Source organism: Lolium perenne, chromosome 4 (assembly GCF_019359855.2).
Source record: "Lolium perenne isolate Kyuss_39 chromosome 4, Kyuss_2.0, whole genome shotgun sequence".
Classification (NCBI taxonomy): Eukaryota; Viridiplantae; Streptophyta; class Magnoliopsida; order Poales; family Poaceae; genus Lolium; species Lolium perenne.
This window is the reverse complement of record NC_067247.2, coordinates 211,511,860-211,534,364: the sequence shown is the minus strand read 5'-3', so window position 1 is coordinate 211,534,364 and position 22,505 is coordinate 211,511,860. Positions and strand designations below refer to the sequence as shown.

Genomic DNA, 22,505 nt, shown 5'->3' with positions numbered 1-22,505 from the left:
CTACTTCCAACTAAACCCTAGTCTACAACCCGTAGGCATTGACAAGTTGATACCTTGTCAGCGGTAGTACCACTTGCGGTACCGCTTGAGGTACCGCAATGACCTCTGGGAGTTACTGGATCACGTGCGGTACCAAAGCGGTACCACAACGGTGGTGCCGTAACTTCCGTTACGGCACCTAAGCGGTACCGAGGCGGTACTACCGCTCTCAAGCAGTACTACCGCTTGAGGTACCGCAGAGGTACCGCAAGCCTCTCTATGGGATTTTTCAGTGCAGAACTCCAGAGCGGTGCTGTAGGGCGGTACCAGTAGGGTAGCGGTACTACCGCTCCTGGTACCGGTAGTACCGGTCGGGTAGAAACAACTTTTTCCTCTCTTCCTCTCCAACCATGTCACCTCGCGATACACACACAAAATCAGGAAACCTATAAGCTACGCTTCAGTCCTCCGATCATGACGTGTTCAGCGAGAGCATCGTGCACTTGCAAATCTATCAAAGACAATCTTTGCACACGGTGAGATCATTCAAGTGTTGTCATCAAACACACAAAACACGGGGTTTAGACTTTTCTCTTTCATAAAGGTCCTTCGTAGAAGGAAACTAGATTAACAAGTTTTATAAACCTTCGAAAAAGTATGGTACTCATTAGCTTTGAGCTCTCATTACCCCTATCATAAGCATCATGAATGGTTAAAGTTAATGTGAGGGAAAATATGAGTTATATGCTTGACAAATCACAAATTAAAAATCTCATGCCCCTTGAATACGAGTACCTAAACCTCATGCTACTCAACTTAGGTCCCAAGTAAGTTCTTGTCATTGTAAGTATACATGTATCATTGAGAACGCCAACGGGGTACTGACACGCGTACATCACGCGACCATTGGGAACCCCAAGTGGAAGGTGTGATGCGTACAACAGTAAGTTTCCCTCAGTAAGAAACCAAGGTTTATCGAACCAGTAGGAGTCAAGAAGCACGTTGAAGGTTGATGGCGGCGAAGTGTAGTGCGGCGCAACACCAGGGATTCCGGCGCCAACGTGAAACCTGCACAACACAACCAAATTACTTTGCCCCAACGTGACAGTGAGGTTGTCAATCTCACCGGCTTGCTGTAACAAAGGATTAGATGTATAGTGTGGATGATGATTGTTTGCAGAAAACAGTAGAACAAGTATTGCAGTAGATTGTATTCGATGTAAAAGAATGGACCGGGGTCCACAGTTCACTAGAGGCGTCTCTCCCATGAGATAAATAGTATGTTGGGTGAACAAATTACAGTTGGGCAATTGACAAATAAAGAGGGCATGACCATGCACATACATGATATGATGAGTATTGTGAGATTTAATTGGGCATTACGACAAAGTACATAGACCCCTATCCAGCATGCATCTATGCCTAAAAAGTCCACCTTCAGGTTATCATCCGAACCCCTTCCAGTATTAAGTTGAAAACAATAGACAATTGCATTAAGTATGGTGCGTAATGTAATCAACAACTACATCCTTAGACATAGCATCGATGTTTTATCCCTAGTGGCAACAGCACATCCACAACCTTAGAACTTTCTCACATCGTCCTGCATTTAATGGAGGCATGAACCCACTATCGAGCATAAATACTCCCTCTTGGAGTTACAAGCAAAAACTTGGCCAGAGCCTCTACTAGCAACGGAGAGCATGCAAGATCATAAACAACACATGGATGATAGATTGATAATCAACATAACATAGCATTAACTATTCATCAGATCCCAACAAACACAACATGTAGCATTACAGATAGATGATCTTGATCATGTTAGGCAGCTCACAAGATCCCGCAATGAAGCATAATTAGGATAAGACGACCATCTAGCTACTGCTATGGACCCATAGTCCAGGGGTGAACTACTCACTCATCACTCCGGAGGCGACCATGGCGGTGAAGAGTCCTCCGGGAGATGATTCCCCTCTCCGGCAGGGTGCCGGAGGCGATCTCCTGAATCCCCCGAGATGGGATTGGCGGCGGCGGCGTCTCTGGAAGGTTTTCCGTATCGTGGCTCTCGGTACTGGGGGTTTCGCGACGAAGGCTTTAAGTAGGCGGAAGGGCAGGTCAAGGGGCGTCACGAGGGCCCCACACAACAGGGCCGCACGGGCCCCCTGTAGGCCGCGCCGCCCTACTGTGGCGGCGCCCCGTGGCCCCACTTCGTGACTCCTTCGGTCTTCTGGAAGCTTCGTGTGAAAATAGGACCCTGGGCGTTGATTTCGTCCAATTCCGAGAATATTTCCTTACTAGGATTTCTGAAACCAAAAACAGCAGAAAACAACAACTGGCTCTTCGGCATCTTGTTAATAGGTTAGTGCCGGAAAATGCATAAATATGACATAAAGTATGTATAAAACATGTAGGTATCATCAATAAAGTGGCATGGAACATAATAAATTATCGATACGTTGGAGACGTATCAGCATCCCCAAGCTTAGTTCCTGCTCGTCCCGAGTAGGTAAACGATAACAAAGATGATTTCTGGAGTGACATGCCATCATAATCTTGATCATGCTATTGTAAGCACATGTAATGAATGCAGCGATCAAAGAAATGGTAAATGACATGAGTAAACAATTGAATCATATAGCAAAGACTTTTTATAAATAGTACTTTCAAGACAAGCATCAATAAGTCTTGCATAAGAGTTAACTCATAAAGCAATAAATTCAAATTTAAGGCATTGAAGCAACACAAAGGAAGATTAAGTTTTAGCGGTTGCTTTCAACTTGTAACATGTATATCTCATGGATAGTTGTCAATGTAAAGTAATATAACAAGTGCAATATGCAAGTATGTAGGAATCAATGCACAGTTCACACAAGTGTTTGCTTCTTGAGGTGGAGAGAAATAGGTGAACTGACTCAACATAAAAGTAAAAGAAAGGCCCTTCGCAGAGGGAAGCATTGATTGCTATATTTGTGCTAGAGCTTTGGTTTTGAAAACAAGAAACAATTTTGGCAACGGTAGTAATAAAGCATATGCATCATGTAAATTATATCCTACAAGTTGCAAGCCTCATGCATAGTATACTAATAGTGCCCGCACCTTGTCCTAATTAGCTCGGATTACCTGGATTATCACCGCAATACATATGTTTTAACCAAGTGTCACAAAGGGGTACCTCTATGCCGCCTGTACAAAGGTCTAAGGAGAAAGCTCGCATTGGATTTCTCGCTTTTGATTATTCTCAACTTAGACATCCATACCGGGACAACATAGACAACAGATAATGGACTCCTCTTTAATGCATAAGCATTTAGCAACAATTAATATTCTCATATGAGATTGAGGATATTTGTCCAAAACTGAAACTTCCACCATGAATCATGGCTTTAGTTAGCGGCCCAATGTTCTTCTCTAACAGTATGCATGCTCTAACCATTCAACTCATGGTAAATCGCCCTTACTTCAGACAAGACGGACATGCATAGCAACTCACATGATATTCAACAAAGAGTTGATGGCGTCCCCAGAAACATGGTTATCGCACAACAAGCAACTCAATAAGAGATAAAGTGCATAAGTACATATTCAATACCACAATAGTTTTTAGGCTATTTGTCCCATGAGCTATATATTGCAAAGATGAAGAATAGAAATTTTAAAGGTAGCACTCAAGCAATTTACTTTGGAATGGCGGAGAAATACCATGTAGTAGGTAGGTATGGTGGACACAAATGGCATAGTGGTTGGCTCAAGGATTTTGGATGCATGAGAAGTATTCCCTCTCGATACAAGGTTTTAGGCTAGCAAGGTTATTTGAAACAAACACAAGTATGAACCGGTGCAGCAAAACTCACATAAAAGACATATTGTAAACATTATAAGACTCTACACCGTCTTCCTTGTTGTTCGACCCTTACTAGAAATTATCTAGAACTTAGAGAGACCAATTATGCAAACCAAATTTTAGCAAGCTCTATGTATTTCTTCATTAATAGGTGCAAAGTATATGATGCAAGAGCTTAAACATGAGCACAACAATTTCCAAGTATCAAATTATTCAAGACATTCTACCAATTACTACATGTAGCATTTCCCGTTTCCAACCATATAACAATTTAACGAAGAAGATTCAACCTTCGCCATGAACACTATGAGTAAAGCCTTAGGACATATTTGTCCATATGCAACAGCGGAGCGTGTCTCTCTCCCACACAATGAATGCTAGGATCCATCTTTATTCAAACAAAACAAAAACAAAAACAAACCTCCAAGCAAAATACATAAGATGTGATGGAATAAAAATATAGTTTCACTAGAGGAACCTGATAATGTTGTCGATGAAGAAGGGGATGCCTTGGGCATCCCCAAGCTTAGACGCTTGAGTCTTCTTGAAAGATGCAGGGGTGAACCACCGGGGCATCCCCAAGATTAGAGCTTTCACTCTCCTTGATCATATTGTATCATCCTCCTCTCTTGATCCTTGAAAACTTCTAGCACATCAAACTTAAAACAACTCATTAGAGGGTTAGTGCATAATCAGAATTCACATGTTTAGAGGTGACATAATCATTCTTAACACTTCTGGACATTGCACAAAGCTATTGAAAGTTAATGGAATCGAAAAATCCATCAAGCATAGCAAAACAGGCAATGCGAAATAAAAGGCAGAATCTGTCAAAACAGAACAGTACGTAAAGATGAATTTCTAAGAGGCACCAGACTTGCTCAAATGAAAATGCTCAAATTGAATGAAAGTTGCGTACATATCTGAGGATCACTCACGTAAATTGGCATAATTTTCTGAGTTACCTACAGAGAATTAGGCCCAAATTCGTGACAGCAAAGAAATCTGTTTCTGCGCAGTAATCCAAATCTAGTATGAACCTTACTATCAAAGACTTCACTTGGCACAACAATGCAACAAAACTAAGATAAGGAGAGGTTGCTACAGTAGTAACAACTTCCAAGACTCAAATATAAAATAAAAGTGCAGTAGTAAAATCATGGGTTGTCTCCCATAAGCGCTTTTCTTTAACGCCTTTCAGCTAGGCGCAGAAAGTGTATATCAAGTATTATCAAGAGACGAAGCATCAACATCATAATTTGTTCTAATGATAGAATCAAAAGGTAACTTCATTCTCTTTCTAGGGAAGTGTTCCATACCTTTCTTGAGAGGAAATTGATATTTAATATTGCCTTCCTTCATATCAATGATAGCACCAACAGTTCGAAGAAAAGGTCTTCCCAATATAATGGGACAAGATGCATTGCATTCAATATCCAAGACAACAAAATCAACGGGGACAAGGTTATTGTTAACGGTAATGCGAACATTATCAACTCTCCCCAAAGGTTTCTTTGTAGAGTTATCAGCGAGATTAACATCCAAATAACAATTTTTCAATGGTGGCAAGTCAAGCATATTATAGATTTTCTTAGGCATAACGGAAATACTTGCACCAAGATCACATAAAGCATTACAATCAAAGTCATTGACCTTCATCTTAATGATGGGCTACCAACCATCCTCTAGCTTCCTAGGAATAGAAGCTTCGCGTTCTAATTTCTCTTCTCTAGCTTTTATGAGAGCGTTTGTAATATGTTTCGTAAAGGCCAAGTTTATAGCACTAGCATTAGGACTCTTAGCAAGTTTTTGTAAGAACATTATAACTTCAGAGATGTGGCAATCATCAAAATCCAAATCATTATAATCTAAAGCAATGGGATCATTGTCCCCAATGTTGGAAAAAATTTCAGCAGTTTTATCACAGGCAGTTTCAGCAGTTTTAGCAGTTTCAGGAAGTTTTTCACGCTTTGCATTAGAAGTGGAAACATTGCCAACACCAATTCTTTTACCATTAATAGTAGGAGGTGCAGCAACATGTGAAGCATTAGCATTGCTAGTGGTGGTAATAGTCCAAACTTTAGCTATATTATCTTCTTTAGCATTTTCTTCTTTTTCCCACCTAGCACGCAATTCGGCCATCAATCTTATATTCTCATTAATTCTAACTTGGATGGCATTTGCTGTAGTAACAATTTTATTATTATTATTTTCATTAGGCATAACTTTCGATTTCAAAAGATCAACATCAGCAGCAAGACTATCGACTTTAGAAGCAAGTATATCAATTTTCCCAAGCTTTTCTTCAACAGATTTGTTAAAAGTAGTTTGTGTACTAATAAATTCTTTAAGAATGGATTCAAGTCCAGGGGGTGTGTTCCTATTATTGTTGTAAGAATTCCCATAAGAATTACCATAGCCGTTACCATTATTATAAGGATATGGCCTATAGTTGTTACTAGAATTGTTCCGATAAGCCTTGTTGTTGAAATTATTATTCTTAATGAAGTTTACATCAACATGTTCTTCTTGAGCAACCAATGAAGCTAACGGAACATTATTAGGATCAGCATTAGTCCTACCATTCACAAGCATAGACATAATAGCATCAATCTTATAATTCAAGGAAGAGGTTTCTTCGACAGAATTTGCCTTCTTACCTTCTGGAGCTCTTTCCGTGTGCCATTCAGAGTAATTAATCATCATATTATCAAGAAGCTTTGTTGCGTCGCCTAGAGTGATGGACATAAAGGTACCTCCAGCAGCTGAATCCAATAGGTTCCCCGAAGAAAAATTTAGTCCTGTATAAAAGGTTTGGATGATCATCCAAGTAGTCAGTCCATGGGTAGGGCAGTTTTTAACCAAAGATTTCATTCTTTCCCATGCTTGTGCAACATGCTCATTATCCAATAGTTTAAAATTCATTATGCTACTTCTCAAAGATATAATTTTAGCAGGGGGATAATATCTACCAATAAAAGCATCCTTGCATTTAGTCCATGAATCAATAATATTCTTAGGCAGAGATAGCAACCAATCTTTAGCTCTTCCTCTTAGTGAGAAAGGAAACAATTTTAATTTTATAATGTCACCATCTACATCCTTATACTTTTGCATTTCACATAATTCAACAAAATTATTGAGATGGGCAGCAACATCATCAGAACTAATGATACGCGTACAGCACGCGTCCGTTGGGAACCCCAAGAGGAAGGTGTGATGCGTACAGCAGCAAGTTTTCCCTCAGTAAGAAACCAAGGTTTATCGAACCAGTAGGAGCCAAGAAGCACGTTGAAGGTTGATGGCGGCAGAGTGTAGTGCGGCGCAACACCAGGGATTCCGGCGCCAACGTGGAACATGCACAACACAAACAAAGTACTTTGCCCCAACGTGACAGTGAGGTTGTCAATCTCACCGGCTTGCTGTAACAAAGGATTAGATGTATAGTGTGGATGATGATTGTTTGCAAAAAACAGTAGAACAAGTATTGCAGTTGATTGTATTCGATGTAAAAGAATGGACCGGGGTCCACAGTTCACTAGAGGCGTCTCTCCGATAACAGTAAGCATGTTGGGTGAACAAATTACAGTTGGGCAATTGACAAATAGAGAGGGCATGACCATGCACATACATGATATGATGAGTATAGTGAGATTTAATTGGGCATTACAACAAAGTACATAGACCGCTATCCAGCATGCATCTATGCCTAAAAAGTCCACCTTCAGGTTATCATCCGAACCCCTTCCAGTATTAAGTTGCAAACAACAGACAATTGCATTAAGTATGGTGCGTAATGTAATCAACAACTACATCCTCGGACATAGCATCGATGTTTTATCCCTAGTGGCAACATCACATCCACAACTAGAACTTTCTGTCACTGTCCCAGATTTAATGGAGGCATGAACCCACTATCGAGCATAAATACTCCCTCTTGGAGTTACTAGCAAAAACTTGGCCAGAGCCTCTACTAACAACGGAGAGCATGCAAGATCATAAACAACACATAGATAATAGATTGATAATCAACATAACATAGTATTCTCTATCCATCGGATCCCAACAAACACAACATATAGCATTACAGATAGATGATCTTGATCATGTTAGGCAGCTCACAAGACCCGACAATGAAGCACAATTAGGAGAAGACGACCATCTAGCTACTGCTATGGACCCATAGTCCAGGGGTGAACTACTCACTCATCACTCCGGAGGCGACCATGGCGGTGAAGAGTCCTCCGGGAGATGATTCCCCTCTCGCGTGGGTGCCGGAGGCGATCTCCTGAATCCCCCGAGATGGGATTGGCGGCGGCGGCGTCTCTGGAAGGTTTTCCGTATCGTGGCTCTCGGTACTGGGGGTTTCGCGACGAAGGCTATAAGTAGGCGGAGGAGATAGGTCAGGGGGCCACACGAGGGCCCCACACGCTAGGCCGGCGCGGCCAGGGCTTGGGCCGCGCCGCCCTAGCGTCTGGCCACCTTGTGGCCCCACTTCGTCTCTCCCTTGGTCTTCTGGAAGCTTCGTGGCAAAATAGGCCCCTGGGCGTTGATTTCGTCCAATTCCGAGAATATTTCCTTACTAGGATTTCTGAAACCAAAAACAGCAGAAAACCGCAACTGGCTCTTCGGCATCTCGTTAATAGGTTAGTGCCGGAAAATGCATAAATATGACATAAAGTATGCATAAAACATGTAGGTATCATCAATAATGTGGCATGGAACATAAGAAATTATCGATACGACGGGGACGTATCAGCATCCCCAAGCTTAGTTTCTGCTCGTCCCGAGCAGGTAAACGATAACAAAGATAATTTCTAGAGTGACATGCCATCATAACCTTGATCATACTATTGTAAGCATATGTAATGAATGCAGCGATCAAAACAATGGTAAATGACATGAGTAAACAAATGAACCATATAGCAAAGACTTTTCATGAATAGTACTTTCAAGACAAGCATCAATAAGCCTTGCATAAGAGTTAAATCATAAAGCAATAATTCAAAGTAGAGGTATTGAAGCAACACAAAGGAAGATGAAGTTTCAGCGGTTGCTTTCAACTTATAACATGTATATCTCATAGATAGTTGTCAATGCAAAGTAATATAACAAGTGCAATATGCAAGTATGTAGGAATCAATGCACAGTTCACACAAGTGTTTGCTTTTTGAGGTGGAGAGAAATAGGTGAACTGACTCAACATAAAAGTAAAAGAAGGGCCCTTCGCAGAGGGAAGCATTGATTGCTATATTTGTGCTAGAGCTTTGGTTTTGAAAACAAGAAACAATTTTGTCAACGGTAGTAATAAAGCATATGCATCATGTAAATTATATCCTACAAGTTGCAAGCCTCATGCATAGTATACTAATAGTGCCCGCACCTTGTCCTAATTAGCTCGGATTACCTGGATTATCATCGCAATACATATGTTTTAACCAAGTGTCACAAAGGGGTACCTCTATGCCGCCTGTACAAAGGTCTAAGGAGAAAGCTCGCATTGGATTTCTCGCTTTTGATTATTCTCAACTTAGACATCCATACCGGGACAACATAGACAACAGATAATGGACTCCTCTTTAATGCATAAGCATTTAGCAACAATTAATGTTCTCATATGAGATTGAGGATATTTGTCCAAAACTGAAACTTCCACCATGGTTCATGGCTTTAGTTAGCGGCCCAATGTTCTTCTCTAACATTATGCATGCTCTAACCATTCAACTAGTGGTAAATCTCCCTTACTTCAGACAAGACGGACATGCATAGCAACTCACATGATATTCAACAAAGAGTATTTGATGGCGTCCCCAGGAACATGGTTATCGCACAACAAGCAACTTAATAAGAGATAAAGTGCATAAGTACATATTCAATACCACAATAGTTTTTAGGCTATTTGTCCCATGAGCTATATATTGCAAAGATAGAGGATAGAAATTTAAAGGTAGCACTCAAGCAATTTACTTTGGAATGGCGGAGAAATACCATGTAGTAGGTAGGTATGGTGGACACAAATGGCATAGTGGTTGGCTCAAGGATTTTGGATGCATGAGAAGTATTCCCTCTCGATACAAGGTTTAGGCTAGCAAGGTTATTTGAAACAAACACAAGTATGAAGCGGTGCAGCAAAACTCACATAAAAGACATATTGTAAACATTATAAGACTCTACACCGTCTTCCTTGTTGTTCAATCCTTACTAGAAATTATCTAGACCTTAGAGAGACCAATTATGCAAACCAAATTTTAGCAAGCTCTATGTATTTCTTCATTAATAGGTGCAAAGTATATGATGCAAGAGCTTAAACATGAGCACAACAATTGCCAAGTATCAAATTATCCAAGACATTTTACCAATTACTACATGTAGCATTTCCCATTTCCAACCATATAACAATTTAACGAAGAAGATTCAACCTTCGCCATGAACATTATGAGTAAAGCCTAAGGACATATTTGTCCATATGCAACAGCGGAGCGTGTCTCTCTCCCACACAATGAATGCTAGGATCCATTTTATTCAAACAAAACAAAAACAAAAACAAACCGACGCTCCAAGCAAAGTGCATAAGATGTGACGGAATAAAAATATAGTTTCACTAGAGGAACCTGATAATGTTGTCGATGAAGAAGGGGATGCCTTGGGCATCCCCAAGCTTAGACGCTTGAGTCTTCTTGAAATATGCAGGGGTGAACCACCGGGGCATCCCCAAGCTTAGAGCTTTCACTCTCCTTGATCATATTGTATCATCCTCCTCTCTTGATCCTTGAAAACTTCCTCCACACCAAACTTAAAACAACTCATTAGAGGGTTAGTGCACAATCAAAATTTACATGTTCAGAGGTGACATAATCATTCTTAAAACTTCTGGACATTGCACAAAGCTACTGAAAGTTAATGGAATATAAAAATCCATCAAGCATATCAAAACAGGCAATGCGAAATAAAAGGCAGAATCTGTCAAAACAGAACAGTTCGTAAAGACGAATTTCTAAGAGGCACCAGACTTGCTCAAATGAAAATGCTCAAATTTAATGAAAGTTGCGTACATATCTGAGGATCACTCACGTAAATTGGCATAATTTTCTGAGTTACCTACAGAGAATTAGGCCCAGATTCGTGACAGCAAAGAAATCTGTATCTGCGCAGTAATCCAAATCTAGTATGAACCTTACTATCAACAACTTTACTTGGCACAACAATGCAACAAAATAAGATAAGGAGAGGTTGCTACAGTAGTAACAACTTCCAAGACTCAAATATAAAATAAAGGTGCAGTAGTAAAATCATGGATTGTCTCCCATAAGCGCTTTTCTTTAACGCCTTTCAGCTAGGCGCAGAAAGTGTGTATCAAGTATTATCAAGAGACGAAGTATCTACCGCGGGGTTTGGAGTTTTCTCAACCATGCATTGTATTTTGGATACATAAGTTTCAGAAGCTCCCTTTTCATTAGTCTTGGGCTTGCTACTCTCATCAAACAAATTTTGAGGGACAAGCCAAGCGTAATTATCATCTAGAGCTTCATGCATTGCTAGGAGTTTACATGGTATTGTTGCTTTAATCTCCCCACCATCATTAACATTATTAGTGTACTTAATTCTATACATATCCATCTTTTCAAGTGTTCTTTTAAAATCGGTAATCATACCAAGCCTCTCATGCTTACTAAAAACTTTTCTAGCTTCTTTGGCTATATCTTCAAATTCTCGCACTAGGACTTTTAGAACAAAATCTCTCTTCGCTCCCCTCTCCATATCAGAAAGTGTAAGGAACATGTGTTGTATCATGGGGTTGAGACTAATAAATCTATCTTCCATCATGCGTACCAAACAAACATAGGCATCTTCATGGGTAGGGACAACTTTTGCAAGGGGTATATCTTTAAGATCTTCATGCATACTAACATGGGTGAAAAATTCTTCTATATTATCTCTTCCAATTATAGACCCTTGTCCTACCGGTATATCTTTTACAGTAAAATTAAAAGGAAACATGTTGAAATAAGTAAAGCAAATGCAAGTGACTAATTTTTTTTATGTTTTTTGATATAGAGTGCAAACAAGATAGTAAATAAAGTAAAACTTGCAACTAATTTTTTTGTGTTTTGATATAATGCAGCAAACAAGAAAGTAAATAAAATAAAAGCAAGACAAAAACAAAGTAAAGAGATTGGATGTGGAGACTCCCCTTGCAGCATGTCTTGGTCTCCCCGGCAACGGCGCCAGAAAAAGAGCTGCTGGCGTGCAGTTGACGTGGGAGTTAGAAATCTTTGTGGTGTAACTTTTCTTCAGTTTCCCGGCAAAGGCGCCAGAAAAAGAGCCTGATACGCGTACAGCACGCGTCCGTTGGGAACCCCAAGAGGAAGGTGTGATGCGTACAGCAGCAAGTTTTCCCTCAGTAAGAAACCAAGGTTTATCGAACCAGTAGGAGCCAAGAAGCACATTGAAGGTTGATGGCGGCGGAGTGTAGTGCGGCGCAACACCAGGGATTCCGGCGCCAACGTGGAACCTGCACAACACAACCAAAGTACTTTGCCCCAACGTGACAGTGCGGTTGTCAATCTCACCAGCTTGCTGTAACAAAGGATTAGATGTATAGTGTGGATGATGATTGTTTGCAGAAAACAGTAGAACAAGTAATGCAATTGATTGTATTCGATGTAAAAGAATGGACCGGGGTCCACAGTTCACTAGAGGCGTCTCTCCGATAACAATAAGCATGTTGGGTGAGCAAATTACAGTTGGGCAATTGACAAATAGAGAGGGCATGACCATGCACATACATGATATGATGAGTATAGTGAGATTTAATTGGGCATAACGACAAAGTACATAGACCGCTATCCAGCATGCATCTATGCCTAAAAAGTCCACCTTCAGGTTATCATCCGAACCCCTTTCAGTATTAAGTTGCAAACAACAGACAATTGCATTAAGTATGGTGCGTAATGTAATCAACAACTACATCCTCGGACATAGCATCGATGTTTTATCCCTAGTGGCAACAGCACATCCACAACCTTAGAACTTTCTGTCACTGTCCCAGATTTAATGGAGGCATGAACCCACTATCGAGCATAAATACTCCCTCTTGGAGTTACTAGCAAAAACTTGGCCAGAGCCTCTACTAACAATGGAGAGCATGCAAGATCATAAACAACACATAGATAATAGATTGATAATCAACATAACATAGTATTCTCTATCCATCGCTTCCCAACAAACACAACATATAGCATTACAGATAGATGATCTTGATCATGTTAGGCAGCTCACAAGACCCGACAATGAAGCACAATTAGGAGAAGACGACCATCTAGCTACTGCTATGGACCCATAGTCCAGGGGTGAACTACTCACTCATCACTCCGGAGGCGACCATGGCGGTGAAGAGTCCTCCGGGAGATGATTCCCCTCTCCGGCAGGGTGCCGGAGGCGATCTCCTGAATCCCCCGAGATGGGATTGGCGGCGGCGGCGTCTCTGGAAGGTTTTCCGTATCGCGGCTCTCGGTACTGGGGGTTTCACGACGAAGGCTATAAGTAGGCGGAGGAGATAGGTCAGGGGGCCACACGGGGCCCCACACGCTAGGCCGGCGCGGCCAGGGCTTGGGCCGCGCCGCCCTAGTGTCTGGCCACCTCGTGGCCCCACTTCGTCTCTCCCTCGGTCTTCTGGAAGCTTCGTGGCAAAATAGGCCCCTGGGCGTTGATTTCGTCCAATTTCGAGAATATTTCCTTACTAGGATTTCTGAAACCAAAAACAGCAGAAACAAAGAATCGGCTCTTCAAAGATCTCGTTAATAGGTTAGTGCCGGAAAATGCATAAATATGACATAAAGTATGCATAAAACATGTAGGTATCATCAATAATGTGGCATGGAACATAAGAAATTATCGATACGTCGGAGACATATCAACTAACACCAGAAAATTGCTCTCTCATAACAAGGTTCAGTAAAGCAGGTTTAATTTCAAAGAATTCTCACCGGCTTGCTGTAACAAAGGATTAGATGTATAGTGTGGATGATGATTGTTTGCAGAAAACAGTAGAACAAGTAATGCAGTTGATTGTATTCGATGTAAAAGAATGGACCGGGGTCCACAGTTCACTAGAGGTGTCTCTCCGATAACAATAAGCATGTTGGGTGAACAAATTACAGTTGGGCAATTGACAAATAAAGAGGGCATGACCATGCACATACATGATATGACGAGTATTGTGAGATTTAATTGGGCATTACGACAAAGTACATAGACCGCTATACAGCATGCATCTATGCCTAAAAAGTCCACCTTCAGGTTATCATCCGAACCCCTTCCAGTATTAAGTTGAAAACAACAGACAATTGCATTAAGTATGGTGCGTAAGATAATCAACAACTACATCCTTAGACATAGCATCGATGTTTTATCCCTAGTGGCAACAGCACATCCACAACCTTAGAACTTTCTGTCACTGTCCCAGATTTAATGGAGGCATGAACCCACTATCGAGCATAAATACTCCCTCTTGGAGTTACAAGCAAAAACTTGGCCAGAGCCTCTACTAGTAACGGAGAGCATGCAAGATCATAAACAACACATAGGTAATAGATTGATAATCAACATAACATAGCATTCTCTATTCATCGGATCCCAACAAACACAACATGTAGCATTACAGATAGATGATCTTGATCATGTTAGGCAGCTCACAAGATCCCGCAATGAAGCACAGTTAGGAGAAGACGACCATCTAGCTACTGCTATGGACCCATAGTCCAGGGGTGAACTACTCACTCATCACTCCGGAGGCGACCATGGCGGTGAAGAGTCCTCCGGGAGATGATTCCCCTCTCCGGCAGGGTGCCGGAGGTGATCTCCTGAATCCCCCGAGATGGGATTGGCGGTGGCGGCGTCTCTGGAAGGTTTTCCGTATCGTGGCTCTCGGTACTGGGGGTTTCGCGATGAAGGCTTTAAGTAGGCAGAAGGGCAGGTCAAGGGGCGTCACGGGGGCCCCACACAACAGGGCCGTGCGGGCCCCCTATAGGTCGCGCCGCCCTACTGTGGCGGCGCCCCGTGGCCCCACTTCGTGACTCCTTCGGTCTTCTGGAAGCTTCGTGTGAAAATAGGACCCTGGGCGTTGATTTCGTCCAATTCCGAGAATATTTCCTTACTAGGATTTCTGAAACCAAAAACAGCAGAAAACAGCAACTGGCTCTTCGGCATCTTGTTAATAGGTTAGTGCCGGAAAATGCATAAATATGACATAAAGTATGTATAAAACATGTAATTATCATCAATAAAGTGGCATGGAACATAATAAATTATCGATACAGACGTATCAGGTACCTCCTGCCCCATGATATAGGAGCATTCCCATACCAAAATGACAAGACAAACAGACAATGAGCATGTCAGCAATCCTTTTATTTACTATATGCATAGCTTTTTATTGAAAGCACATCACAAAATGCTCACTATGGTCTGTAAATTTCCAGCATGAATGATGCATGGCTTAAGTTGGCCGCCCAGGCGTTTCTCTAACACATATACAAACTCCATGGGGTTACAAGTTTCCATTTTATTTCACACCGCTAGGCATCCATAAACAAAAGAACATGATATCAACTAAATAGGAATAAGTGCAATCTTGAAAGCGTGCCCTGATGTCTACTCACCCTTCTTTTCCTATAGACAGTGTTGGGCCTCCAAGAGCAGATGTTTGTAGAACAGCAGCAAGTTTCCCTTAAGTGAATCACCCAAGGTTTATCGAACTCAGGGAGGTAGAGGTCAAAGATATCCCTCTCAAGCAACCCTGCAATCACGATACAAGAAGTCTCTTGTGTCCCCAACACACCTAATACACTTGTCAGATGTATAGGTGCACTAGTTCGGCGAAGAGATAGTAAAATACAAGTAATATGGATGAATATGAGTGGTAATAACAATCTGAAATAAATATGGCAGCAAGTAAACATGCAGTAGAACAGTAAATAAACGGAGATTCGATGTGTGGAAACAAGGCCTAGGGATCATACTTTCACTAGTGGACTCTCTCAACATTGATCACATAACTGAAACTACTCTACACTCTCTTGTTGGATAACAAACACCATTCATTGTGTAGGGCTACAAGAGCTCCCTCAAGCCGGAGTTAACAATCTCCACAACATTCGGTGTTCATATTTAAGTAACCTTTAGAGTGCATGATAGACCATTGCAATTTAGACCGAGTACTAACATAGCATGCACACCGTCACCGTCAGGCTATGAAAGGGGGAATAGATCACATCAATACTATCATAGTAATAGTTAACTCCATAATCTACAAGAGATCACAATCATAGCTTATACCAAGTACTACATGATGCACACACTGTCAACATTACATCATGGAGGAGGAATAGACTACTTTAATAACATCACTAGAGTAGCACATAGATGATATTCAACTAGATCACAAAGAGAGAGATGAACCACATAGCTACGGTAGAGCCCTCAGCCTCGGGGGAGAACTACTCCCTCCTCATCATGGGAGACAGCAGCGGCGATGAAGATGGCGGTGGTGTCGATGGAGATTCCTTCCGGGGGCACTTCCCCGTCCCGGCGGCGTGCCGGAACAGAGACTTTTGTCCCCCGAATCTTGGCTTCGCGATGGCGGCGGCTCTGGAAGGTTTTCCGTATCGTGGCTTATTCGTCTCGAAGTTTTAGGTCACGGAGGCTTAAATATGCGAAGAGGCGGAGTCGGAAGGGCCACTGGGACCCACACAGTAGGGGGGGCGCACCGCCATGGCGTTTGGGGGCCCTGGGCCTCCCCTCTGGTCCCTCTTCGGTGTTCTGGAAGCTTCGTGGAAATATAAGATCGTGGGCCTTGATTTCGTCCAATTCCGAGAATATTTCCTGTGTAAGATTTCTGAAACCAAAAATAGCAGAAAACAGGAACTGGCACTTCGGCATCTCGTTAATAGGTTAGTTCCGGAAAATGCATCAAAACGATATAAAGTGTGAACAAAACATGTAAGTATTGTCATAAAACTAGCATCGAACATCAGAAACTATAGATACGTTGGAGACGTATCAGCATCCCCAAGCTTAGTTCTTACTCGTCCTCGAGTAGGTAAACGATAACAAAGATAATTTCTGAAGTGACATGCTACCAACATAATCTTGATCAATACTATTGTAAAGCATATGAGATGAATGCAGCGATTCAAAGCAATGGTAAAGATAATGAGTAAACAACTGAACCATATAGCAAAGACTTTTCATGAATAGTACTTTCAAGACAAGCATCAATAAGACTTGCATAAGAGTTAACTCATAAAGCAATAAATTCAAAGTAAAGGCATTGAAGCAACACAAAGGAAGATTTAAGTTTCAGCAGTTGCTTTCAACTTTCAACATGCATATCTCATGGATAATTGTCAACACAAAGTAATATGATGAGTGCAAATAAGCAAGTATGTAAGAATCAATGCACAGTTGACACTAGTGTTTGCTTCTAAGATAGAAAGAAGTAGGTAAACTGACTCAACATAAAGGTAGAAGAAAGGCCCTTCGCAGAGGGAAGCAGGGATAAAATCATGTGCTAGAGCTTTTCAAGTTTTGAAATCATATAGAGAGAATAAAAGTAAAATTTTGAGAGGTGCTTGTTGTTGTCAACGAATGGTAATGGGCACTCTAACCCCCTTGCCAGACAGAGTTTCAAAGAACGGCTCCCATGAAATTTTTATTTTTGGGTGACACTCCTTCCAACCTTTGCTTTCACAAGCCATGGCTAACCGAATCCTCAGGTGCCTTCCATCAATCACATACATGAAGGAGTGTCTATTTATTTTAGTTTTATTTAGACGACACTATGACGCCCCAAAACCGGTACCGTGAGGATCCCAGCGAACCCGCCGAAATCCGCACGATATCGATTTTAGGAGACGCACCACCAAGCGCCTCGTACACGCCGAAGCATGCACGCGATGCGGGTGGAATCAATCACGAGCGGTAACATTACAACAGGATTACAATAGAGCCCACAAGAAACATATATATTACAACAACAACTCCAACGAGTCAAGATACAAATAGATACATACAAAGATCCAAATCATACAGAAGATCAAATACATCCGAGTACGGACAAGATACAAATTTGGACTAAGAGTCCTGAAGATTAACGATGGCGTCCATAACCCTGCCCAGGCCAAGCCGGAAGGGTAACCTTGCTAGCGTCGTTCTTCATCGTACCGGTCTTCATACCTGCCCGGTTATATCCCGTAGAAGCAGCAATAAGTACGGGTTCGTACTTAACAAGACTTCAAGATGTATAAGCATTCGTCAACCAGTCGTCCTTTGTACTTGAGGCACGCAGGGGACTTAGAGGACGCAAGAGGAATGTCATAGGCAATATGGTGGGGTTAAGCGGCAGCGCGCAAGCACTAAAAACCTATAGAGACACTCTACAACAGTCGTCTATCAGAGAAGGTGAGAGAGCGCATAACTAACAGTTCTATACTCTGCAAACATAACACAGCCGATGCGTTTCCCCCTCGCAAGGAAGTACTTACAAGGGCACTCACACGGTTGACAAGTTTTAACCAGTTATTATTTAAGTAGTGCTAACTTACTACACAAGTTATTATTAATGAACAACAGGTGTAAGTTGTCTATGGTCGAGTCATACAGCTCCAAGTCGTCCATAACCGCGGACACGGCTTATCGATAAGATTTAACCCTGCAGGGGTGCCCAAATGTGCCAACACGCACGATCAACCCACTTGCGACAGGTGAATATCACGACTCACACTCTCCTTTACGACAACAATGTCCAGGAAGCCACCTAACCAAGTTGAACCTGTATCGAAGTCCGGCCGTATCTCCGAAGCGGACCTAGCTGTTTGCGACAGCGTACTAGGTGGTTTAAACACACACTGGGGCGATAAACCACTTCGCAGCGGCTCCGCGACCTATACGTGCATACCAGAAACAAGGGATACAAGGCACCCAGGGGCTTCCCAAAGTAAATAAGTAACAAGCTGGCATGCACGCAACAACAAATGGTAAAACATTACGAACTAGTTATGGCCACTGGACAAAGCTGTAGATTCCGGCAGTGGTCGAGGGGAGACCCAGAAACATACCCACGTGTGGTTAGAGCGCTCAGTCTCGGAACAGATAACAAGAACTCGGGGTTCTAGGTTTTAAAGAAACACAAGTGAGCCGTCACAAAACGATCAGCTGACCCACCGATGCCTCCGCTAACAACTACTAACAAGTAACCATGATTCCTTCAACAGATATATCCATAATCCATGTGTCATGTTCCCCAACAGATAACCCGATAAGATAGCTGTAACGGTAACGAGATATAAACAACACTAGCATGCACTACGACTCGCAAGGCAGACCCGATAACCAAACAACAGCTGTAGGAGGTTGGTGGTTGGTGGTGGCAATATGGGCTGCTTGAGGTAACAAGTGGAAGGGACATGTGACAAGAACGCAACTTAAGGATGGCATGAGGGAGAAGGCAAAATAAAATAGGTGAGCGACTTCTGCAGGGGCAGGAGTATAAGGGAAAATGCTTGCCTGTTAAAGCTTGCCGAGGGACATCCGGAGAACTTGTCGTATCTCACCACACCACTTCGTGATCCTATCCGGGAAGAAGCAAATGCTGGGCAAACAACGGGTGCAAGTCTTACTACTACGGATAAATAAGATCCAGCATGATCAAGATGATATGCATGACATGGCAACGATGGTGCAATGCAACTTATATTCATATTAATCGGAGTCGGAACCCCGGACAATCAAATTAGGTTGGAGTTGCATTTTCTACCGCCAAATTTAAATGGTGGTTAGCATGGTATAAGCATGGCATGGGTGCACTACGCAAATTTAAATGGAACCGGGACAAGAGATAAGCAATCCCGCACAATTCCATGTTTAATTAGGTGATTCACTATTTACCCGGAACAACCACATAATATGACATGCGATGCGGCACATGATGATATGGCAAATGCAACAAGTTAGATGACATTTATAAAATAGGTTGGGCTTAGGGTCGGGGTCTCACGGCATCGGATCGGAGAGCGGACGTCGGATTTGGGTTTGGAGAGGAAGAAGACGCCTTCGGATCCGGGAAGAAGTTCTTCGGTTTCACCTTCGTTTGTCGGTGATAAACTTGGATCCAGATTCAACCCCAAGTGTGGGTTGGGGCTTCACGCAACAAACAGAAACACCAAACTGCATCATCAACACACGGAATAGCTAAGCAGGCGACCAGGTTCAAAGAATACAAACGAAACAGATAGATATCTTGCTGTCAACATGCAGTGAGTGTAGCTACCGTGCATAGCGGAAGGCAGAGCAGCTGTTGGCCTTTGCTGCATGGATGCGGATTCCAAAAATGAGAAGGAGACCGACCGCCTGGCGACTGACGAACGGATGCGTGCGCGCGCGATAGAAGCTGGGACAGTGGTGCTTGGTGCGGCCAGGATGCAGGACGTCGAACGGGGTAGCAGGACACGGTGGAGGCGCTCGGCGGCGGGCGAACTCGCGCTCGGCGGCAGGATGAGGGCGACGAGCTCGGGCGGTTGCTGCGAGCGGAGAGCAGGGCGGCGGCGTGCTTGCGGGAGTGAGGCGCGGCTGCAGGGAGGTGGCGAGCGACGCTAGGCTACTGATGAGGCGGGCGCACGCGGCGGGAAGGAAGAGATCGCAGAGGGCTCACGCGGGAAGAGGAAACGCGGCCGGAGGAACACCTGGTGGTGTGATGCTGGCACGCAGTTAACGAGCCCGTTGGGAACCCCAAGAGGAAGGTGTGATGCGTACAGCGGCAAGTTTTCCCTCAGTAAGAAACCAAGGTTTATCGAACCAGTAGGAGCAAAGAAGCACGTTGAAGGTTGATGGCGGCGGAGTGTAGTGCGGCGCAACACCAGGGATTCCGGCGCCAACGTGGAACCTGCACAACACAACCAAAGTAATTTGCCCCAACGTGACAGTGAGGTTGTTAATCTCACCGGCTTGCTGTAACAAAGGATTAGATGTATAGTGTGGATGATGATGTTTGCAGAGAACAGTAGAACGAGTATTGCAGTTGATTGTATTCGATGTAAAAGAATGGACCGGGGTCCACAGTTCACTAGAGGTGTCTCTCCCATAAGAATAAGCATGTTGGGTGAACAAATTACAGTTGGGCAATTGACAAATAAAGAGGGCATGACCATGCACATACATGTTATGATGAGTATTGTGAGATTTAATTGGGCATTACGACAAAGTACATAGACCGCTATCCAGCATGCATCTATGCCTAAAAAGTCCACCTTCAGGTTATCATCCGAACCCCTTCCAGTATTAAGTTGCAAACAACAGACAATTGCATTAAGTATGGTGCGTAATGTAATCAACAAATATATCCTTAGACATAGCATTGATGTTTTATCCCTAGTGGCAACAAAGACATCCACAACCTTAGAACTTTCGTCACTTGTCCTGCATTTAATGGAGGCATAAACCCACTATCGAGCATAAATACTCCCTCTTGGAGTTACAAGCAAAAACTTGGCCAGAGCCTCTACTAGCAACGGAGAGCATGCAAGATCATAAACAACACATAGATGATAGATTGATAATCAACATAACATAGCATTCACTATTCATCGGATCCCAACAAACGCAACATGTAGCATTACAGATAGATGATCTTGATCATGTTAGGCAGCTCACAAGATCCAACAATGATAGCACAATTAGGAGAAGACGATCATCTAGCTACTGCTATGGACCCATAGTCCAGGGGTGAACTACTCACACATCACTCCGGAGGCGACCATGGCGGTGAAGAGTCCTCCGGGAGATGATTCCCCTCTCCGGCAGGGTGCGGAGGCGATCTCCTGAATCCCCCGAGATGGGATTGGCGGCGGCGTCTCTGGAAGGTTTTCCGTATCGCGGCTCTCGGTACTGGAGTTATTATCGATGAAGGCTTCTTATAGTCGGAGAGGTAGGTTTAGGGGCGACGCGAGGGGCCCACACAACAGGGCCGCGCGGCCAGGAGGTGGGCCGCGCCGCCCTAGTGTGGCGTCGCCTCATCGCCCCACTTCGTATCTCCCCCGGTGTTCTGGAAGCTTCGTGGAAAAATAAGATCCTGGGCGTTGATTTCGTCCAATTCCGAGAATATTTCCTTACTAGGATTTCTGAAACCAAAAACAGCAGAAAACAACAACTGGCTCTTCGGTATCTCGTTAATAGGTTAGTGCCAGAAAATGCACAAATATGACATAAAGTATGTATAAAACATGTGAGTATCATCATAAAAGTAGCATGGAACATAAGAAATTATCGATACGTTGGAGACGTATCAGCATCCCCAAGCTTAGTTCCTACTCGTCCTGAGTAGGTAAACGATAACAAAGATAATTTCTGAAGTGACATGCCATCATAATCTTGATCAATACTATTGTAAGCACATGTAATGAATGCAGCGATCCAAAGCAATGGTAAATGCAATGAGTAAACAATTGAATCATATAGCAAAGACTTTTCATGAATAGTACTTTCAAGACAAGCATCAATAAGTCTTGCATAAGAGTTAACTCATAAAGCAATAAATTCATAGTAAAGGTATTGAAGCAACACAAAGGAAGATTAAGTTTCAGCGGTTGCTTTCAACTTGTAACATGTATATCTCATGGATATTGTCAAC

The 22,505-nt window shown here is 42.7% G+C and overlaps 1 long non-coding RNA gene across 1 annotated transcript; it reads right to left on the bottom strand.

The window, feature by feature from the left end:
* Window positions 1-17,826: 17,826 nt before the first annotated feature.
* On the bottom strand, window positions 17,827-19,526 carry LOC139838823 (uncharacterized). The gene is made up of 2 exons (XR_011756688.1): window positions 19,388-19,526; window positions 17,827-18,058 (listed from the first exon to the last, which is right to left on the bottom strand). It is a non-coding gene; the product is annotated as an uncharacterized lncRNA (long non-coding RNA).
* Between the last annotated feature and the right edge of the window lie 2,979 nt (window positions 19,527-22,505).